This window comes from Hyla sarda, chromosome 3, assembly GCF_029499605.1.
Source record: "Hyla sarda isolate aHylSar1 chromosome 3, aHylSar1.hap1, whole genome shotgun sequence".
Classification (NCBI taxonomy): Eukaryota; Metazoa; Chordata; class Amphibia; order Anura; family Hylidae; genus Hyla; species Hyla sarda.
Window position 1 is genome coordinate 235,325,587 of NC_079191.1, and position 8,028 is coordinate 235,333,614.

Consider the following 8,028-nt stretch of genomic DNA (forward strand, 5'->3'; position numbering starts at 1 on the left):
TTTGCAACAGCTGGAGACACACAGGTTGTGAAACACCGAGTTTGGTAACAAACTCAGTGTTTTGCAACCAGTGTGCCTTCAGCTGTTGCAAAAGCTACAACCCCCAGCATGTACGGACAGCGGAAGGGCATGCTGGGTCTTGTAGTTATGCAACAGCCGGAGGCATACTACATTGGCTGGGGATGCTGGGGATTGTAGTTATGCAACAGCTGGAGACACACTGGTTTACTACTTAACTCAGTGTGCCTTCAGCTGTTGCAAAACTACAACTCTCAGCAGTCACCGACAGCCAACGGGCATGCTGGGAGTTGTAGTTATGCAACCACCAGATGCACCACTACAACTCCCAGCATGCACTTTAGCTGATTGTGCAAGCTGGGAGTTGTAGTTACACAACAGCTGAAGGTACACTTTTACATAGAAAGAATGTGCCTTCAGCTGTTGCAAAACTACAAGTCCCAGCATGCCCATAAGGGCATGCTGGGAGTTGTGGTGGTCTGCCTCCTGCTGTTGCATAACTACAGCTCCCAGCATGCCCTTGTTGCATGCTGGGAGCTGTTGCTAAGCAACAGCAGGAGGCTGTCACTCACCTCCAACGATCCAGCAGCACAGGTCAGTCCCTCGTCGTCTCCGCCGCCGCCGCTGCTCCTGGGGCCCCGATCCCAACAGGTCGTCTTCCCGCACCCGCTCACGTCCTCCGAAAGAGGGGCGGAGCGGGTTGCGGGAGTGACACCCGCAGCAGGCGCCCTGATTGGTCGGCCGATAATCCGGCCGACGAATCAGGGCGATCGTGAGGTGGCACCAGTGCCACCTCACCCCTGCTGGCAATGGCTGTTCGGGGCCGTCTCTGACGGCCCCGATCAGCCAGTAATTCCGGGTCATCGGGTCACTGGAGACCCGATTGACCCGGAATCTGACGCAGATCGCTGGACTGAATTGTCCAGCGATCTGCGGCAATCGCCGACATGGGGGGACATAATGACCCCCCTGGGCGATATGCCGGGATGCCTGCTGAACGATTTCAGCAGGCATCCGGCTCCGGCTCCCCTCCGGCTAGCGGTGGGGGCCGGAAATGCTCAGGGCGTATCCATATGCCCTCGGTCCTTAAGGACTTGGAAACGGGGGCGTATGGATACGCCCTATGTCCTTAAGGGGTTAAAGGACCAGTGCACCACTAATTGGTGCCTGGCCCAATCAAGTCCAATCACTGTTTTCCCTATAAACATCACTTCCCCTTCCTGTCTCTGCTGGATCTTGTTGCCTAGTGCCTAGTGCAAGCGGTCCAGTGTGCCCTTTGCCTGTGTTTCCAGAATCTTTGCTGTTGCCCCTGACTACGAACCTTGCCGCCTGCCCTGCCCTTTCTGCTACGTCTGACCTTGCCTTGCCTTGCCCTTTTTTACAGCGCCATCTCAGCCGCCAGAGAGGTTGAGTTGCTACTGGGTGGAAGGACCTGGTGGTTACCTGCCACAGCAAGTCCATCCCGCTTTGCGGCAGGCTCTGGTGAATACCAGTAACCCCTTAGACTCTGTTCCCCTGGTACGGCCCACACCATCACCTCTCTGGCACAGACGAGAAACTTCCAGTGTCGTCACCCTCTGCCAGCCCGAATCCTGACAGTCAGGCTTTTTTTTGAGTCGGGGGAAAGTGTGTCACAGTGATTGGGGGTGTTATAGCCAAAGTAAATTATTCTGGGAGTTGTAGGATCAATCAAGGCATGCTTGGTGTTGTAGTTAGTAACTGCAATTCGCAGCAGTCCTTGACACAGCCTGTGGCTCTGCTGCTTACTAAAATATTACAACTCCCAGCATGTTGGACTATATACTAGTATAGTATTGATTATGATGCTGGAAGTTGTAGTTTTGGGTCAGTTGCAGAGCCATTGGCTGTATCGGTGCATGCTGGGTGTTTGTAGTTAGCAACTGCAACTCCCAGCATTCCTTAAACAACCTATGGCTTTGCAGCTGACCCAAAACTACAACTCCCAGCATGTTGCACCATAACCTACACTATACTACTATATAGTGCAACATGCTGGGATTTATAGTTTTGCAACATGCTGGGATTTATAGTTTTGCAACAGGTGGAGAGGTTTCAGATCAAATGTGAATAAGCCCCTCCCCTAATAAAGTTTATATCACTCCCCTTTTCCAAATTTTTTTTAAAATAAACTAACGTAAACAAAAATAAACCATATTTAACCATATTTGGTATTGCTGCGTGCGTAAATGTCCGAACTTTTAAAATGTAATGTTAAATAAATCACATGTAAAAAAAAGTACCAAATTGCTGATTTTTTTCCACTAATAGTGATCAAAAAGTCCCATCTAAACAAAAATGGTACAGATAAAAACTACAGATCACGGCATACATGCCAGTATATGGAAGAATAGAAGTGTTATAAGGGTCAGAAATATTACAAAAAAATTACAAAAAGTTATAATTTTTTTAAAGTAGTTAAAAAAAAAAAAAAAAACCTATGTAAGGCCCTTTTCCCACTACCATTGGGCCCCGTCAAGAACGGCCGTTAAAAGGGTACTCCGGTGAAAACCTTTTTTCTTTTAAATCAACTGGTGGCAGAAAGTTAAACATATTTGTAAATTACTTCTATTAAAAAATCTTAATCCTTCCTGTACTTATTAGCTGCTGAATACTACAGAGGAAATTCTTTTCTTTTTGGAATGCTCTCTAATTACATCACAAGCACAGTTCTCTCTGCTGATGTTATAATAAAAAAATGCTTTATTTATTGTTGTCCTTGGTGGGATTTGAACCACTGAGCCACCATGCTGCCATTAGCATACATCTGCTATGCACGGTTTTAAAATGGACAGAGATGTCAGTAGAGAGCACTGTGCTCGTGATGTCATCAGTGTTCCAAAAAGAAAGGAATTTCCTCTGTAGCATTTAGCAGCTAATAAGTACTGGAAGGATTAAGATTTTTTAATAGAAGTAATTTACAAATATGTTTAACTTTCTGCCACCAGTTGATTTAAAAGAAAAAAGGTTTTCACCGGAGTACCCCTTTAATGTCTTCTTCTTTTTTTTTTTTCTTTTTTTGTGTCTTTAACAGCCGTTCTCATGTCAGGGCAAAACAGGTCCCGACAGATCCCATTTGCTATTATGGGGTCCGTTGGGCACTGTTGTTTTTTCACGGGAATAGTGGGCGAAAAAAACGGCACAAGCAGTATTTTTTCTCCTGCTATTCTCCCCGGCTCCCCTGACGGCCATCACACTGCCATGTCATAATGGCAGTGTGAATGGGGATTTGATTGGGTTATCATTGTAATTGTTTGGACCTGCAAAATTAAGATAAAGGGAGAGATTTATCAAAACCTGTCTAGAGGAAAAGTTGCTGAGTTGCCGATAGCAACCAATCAGATCACTTCTTTCCTTTTTAACAAGGCCTCTGCAAAATGAAAGAAGCAATCTGATTGTTTGCTATGGCAACTCAGCAACTTTTCCTCTGGACAGGTTTTGATAAATCTCCCCCGAAAATGTGTAATTATTACCGAAAAGTGCACTGCATAGAAACGGAAGCCCCCAAAAGTTGCAAAATTATAGGGGGGTTTCCATCCCACAAATAATGTATTTTTTGCTTTTGTGTTAAAATGAATGATTTCATCACAAAGTACAATTGGTGACACAAAAAACAAGCCTCATATGGGTATTAAAGGGAGAAATCCTTGTCCAGGCTGCCAGCTTTAACAAACAAAAACCTCTATGTACCCGCTACTCTCCCAATGCCTTTTTTTTTTATTGCTGCCGAGGCAGCCACTGTAATCCTCTTCCAGGTGCAGAGGGTCTACGCATCAGACTGCAGTTCAGCTAATCACCGACTGCGGCCAGTGTGCCACCTCGACCAGTGACTGGCTGAGCAGCAGTGTGACGTATTAGGCTTAATTCGTCACACTGCCGTATCATGCAGCAGGATTTAACCTACAGTTTTTTTGTTTGTGCGTTGTTGTTTGTGGCTCTAGTCCAATCGTTTCTAGGTTTTATACTTTAAAGGTAACCAATTTATGATCCAATTTGTGTAAAACATTTTTTTAAATGACTTGCGCCTCATTTATTATGAGTTTTGTGGCCATGACAACATCTGTTCTAAGTAAATGAGAATCTTACTGTATAATGGGATGTGCAGAGCTCTGGATGATCTCTGTACTGTACAACTCTGCTGCTTTCTATCTATTAATGATAGACCCGGGTGAGGAGCAGCAGAGCCTGTCTTCAGGATATAATAGACTATTATCTCTGATGGGATTTGTTCTCTACACTGCTCTGCTGCTCCACCACCTGCCACATCTGCCCACAGTCATACAGGGAGAAAGCCCACAGTCAGAGACAGTGATCCAGCAGCAGACGTTTGGAGGTATCATTTATAACAGTGTATGCTGTCAGATGTGAAGTAATGGTACTACAGTTCATTTTTATTATCACATACATATCTTTTTGAACCCCCTAGAGGAAGCTACAGGGCTTTGGAGCAAGCTCAGGAGCTGAGCACGCTTCAAAGCTAGTGAGTTATGGCTGTTATCAGCAGCCAAGACTCACCGCTAATCCTAGACATTGGCATGATCGCCAGTGCCCAGAATTAACTGATTTAAGAGTTGATCATGACATCTAAAGGTGCACAAATACTGGTGCTGTTATTAAGGCTGGTCGGGACCTTCGCAGTCAATCGCAGGGTCGAAATTAGCTAAGATGGCAGCCAGAGGTCTTCTCCGTGCCGTTCAATTGTCGTGCCACAAATAAATATTTATTGGCTTCACCATATATTTTGTAATAAAATGAGTGATGTCATGGTAAAGTAAAATTGCTCCCACATAAGACAAGCCCTCATATGGCCATGTTGGTGGAAAATTGAAAGAATTATGGCTATTAAAAGGTGAGGAGGAATACTTAAAACTAGCTGCATCCTCAAAGGGTTAATCATGACTTTAGTGTCCATGAGAGGCTTTGTTCAGGTTTTACTTAAGGCCTCAAAAAGTCTTGAGTCACCTCTGGTAGCCGCGGCCACATAACACTTCAAACTTCCCTTAAGTTTCAAACTTGGTGATCTAAGGTCTGATCTAAGGATCCCTGCTGCCAGCATTAGCCAATGAGGAGACCGGCACCTCCGCCAGCATCAGCCAATGAGGAGACAGGCACCTCCGCTAGCATCAGCCAATGAGGAGACAGGCACCTCCACTAGCATCAGCCTCCTCATTGGTTGATGAGGCGGAGCTGCCTGGCACCAATGCGCAGGGGGGCCCCATGACCCTCTATTGCCCTGGGGCCCCATGAGTTGTCAGTCCACCCCTGATAATAACGTTTGTTTCTATTTTTAGAAAAAGCCTCTGCAAAAAAAAAGAAGCAATCTGGTTGCTATGGGCAACTAGTCAACTTCTACTGCACAGGTTTTGATAAATCTCAGATCTCAGTTGGTCTTCTGTGGTTTTGGTGCAGACAGTGTAGTTTTTAGGATATACTAATTGGAACCAAATCCGCATATCTCAGTGCTCTATGACAGTAGTTAGGAAGACTGTCGTTGGTAGGGTTCAGCAAGCCAGATCTACATTTGTGAAGCATATATGTTTGAAACTAACTGAAAGAAGAGCATTTAAATCTAGGTGTACAGTATTCCCTTAAGGTACATTATTAATTTGTTCCTGGTCAACCTGTCACCTCAGTGTTATTTAACTTAATACCATAGCTCTGTGGAAATTAGTTCTAAAGGCCTCAAAATATCAACAATACAGGAATATGGGTGCACTACTGTGGTAGATGTACACAATGACATTGGCTATCCCTCAACACTGATGTTAAAATTGAGACATTCGCCAGTGTATCCTTATATGAAGGACACACCAGAGCCCGCACACCAACGCCAAGGTTTCTCAAATTGGTGCGAGACCTAACGCTAATCCTACCTGTGCTTGATAAGCAAAACAGGGGCCAGTGGGCAATTACGGCAGCATTCGGTTGACTCACAACTTCCTCCCAGATACCCTCCAGCGTGACTGAGCACACATACAATGGGAGGAGGGAGGCAAGCTGAAAGCCCCACCTGAGTTGGCTAATATGGGTGCCTGGCCTCACAGGTGCTACCTTAATGCTGCCTTGTAGATATTCAAGGCGCATTAATTTTGGAGTTTACACACCTCCAAATATAAAATTTAAACAAACAACAAAAAACGTGGTCTCAAATGGCTGGAGGTGCTCAACCCCAAATGCGGTTGTGCATTTATACTGGGGGAGCAGATCCTGCCCTTGTAGTCCGTTGCTAAGGGCGATCCCCAGCATAAAAATGCATACAATGGAGGATGCCTGCAGCGGACTACAAGTGCCACAATAGAATCCTACACCAGATAAACGGTGTGGATGTGTAACAATTAGAATACAATACAGGAATATGGGTGCACTACTGTGGTAGATGTACACAATGACATTGGCTATCCCTCAACACTGATGTTAAAATTGAGACATTCGCCAGTGTATCCTTATATGAAGGACACACCAGAGCCCGCACACCAACGCCAAGGTTTCTCAAATTGGTGCGAGACCTAACGCTAATCCTACCTGTGCTTGATAAGCAAAACAGGGGCCAGTGGGCAATTACGGCAGCATTCGGTTGACTCACAACTTCCTCCCAGATACCCTCCAGCGTGACTGAGCACACATACAATGGGAGGAGGGAGGCAAGCTGAAAGCCCCACCTGAGTTGGCTAATATGGGTGCCTGGCCTCACAGGTGCTACCTTAATGCTGCCTTGTAGATATTCAAGGCGCATTAATTTTGGAGTTTACACACCTCCAAATATAAAATTTAAACAAACAACAAAAAACGTGGTCTCAAATGGCTGGAGGTGCTCAACCCCAAATGCGGTTGTGCATTTATACTGGGGGAGCAGATCCTGCCCTTGTAGTCCGTTGCTAAGGGCGATCCCCAGCATAAAAATGCATACAATGGAGGATGCCTGCAGCGGACTACAAGTGCCACAATAGAATCCTACACCAGATAAACGGTGTGGATGTGTAACAATTAGAATACAATACAGGAATATGGGTGCACTACTGTGGTAGATGTACACAATGACATTGGCTATCCCTCAACACTGATGTTAAAATTGAGACATTCGCCAGTGCATCCTTATATGAAGGACACACCAGAGCCCGCACACCAACGCCAAGGTTTCTCAAATTGGTGCGAGACATAACGCTAATCCTACCTGTGCTTGATAAGCAAAACAGGGGCCAGTGGGCAATTACGGCAGCATTCGGTTGACTCACAACTTCCTCCCAGATACCCTCCAGCGTGACTGAGCACACATACAATGGGAGGAGGGAGGCAAGCTGAAAGCCCCACCTGAGTTGGCTAATATGGGTGCCTGGCCTCACAGGTGCTACCTTAATGCTGCCTTGTAGATATTCAAGGCGCATTAATTTTGGAGTTTACACACCTCCAAATATAAAATTTAAACAAACAACAAAAAACGTGGTCTCAAATGGCTGGAGGTGCTCAACCCCAAATGCGGTTGTGCATTTATACTGGGGGAGCAGATCCTGCCCTTGTAGTCCGTTGCTAAGGGCGATCCCCAGCATAAAAATGCATACAATGGAGGATGCCTGCAGCGGACTACAAGTGCCACAATAGAATCCTACACCAGATAAACGGTGTGGATGTGTAACAATTAGAATACAATACAGGAATATGGGTGCACTACTGTGGTAGATGTACACAATGACATTGGCTATCCCTCAACACTGATGTTAAAATTGAGACATTCGCCAGTGTATCCTTATATGAAGGACACACCAGAGCCCGCACACCAACGCCAAGGTTTCTCAAATTGGTGCGAGACCTAACGCTAATCCTACCTGTGCTTGATAAGCAAAACAGGGGCCAGTGAGCAATTACGGCAGCATTCGGTTGACTCACAACTTCCTCCCAGATACCCTCCAGCGTGACTGAGCACACATACAATGGGAGGAGGGAGGCAAGCTGAAAGCCCCACCTGAGTTGGCTAATATGGGTGCCTGGCCTCACAGG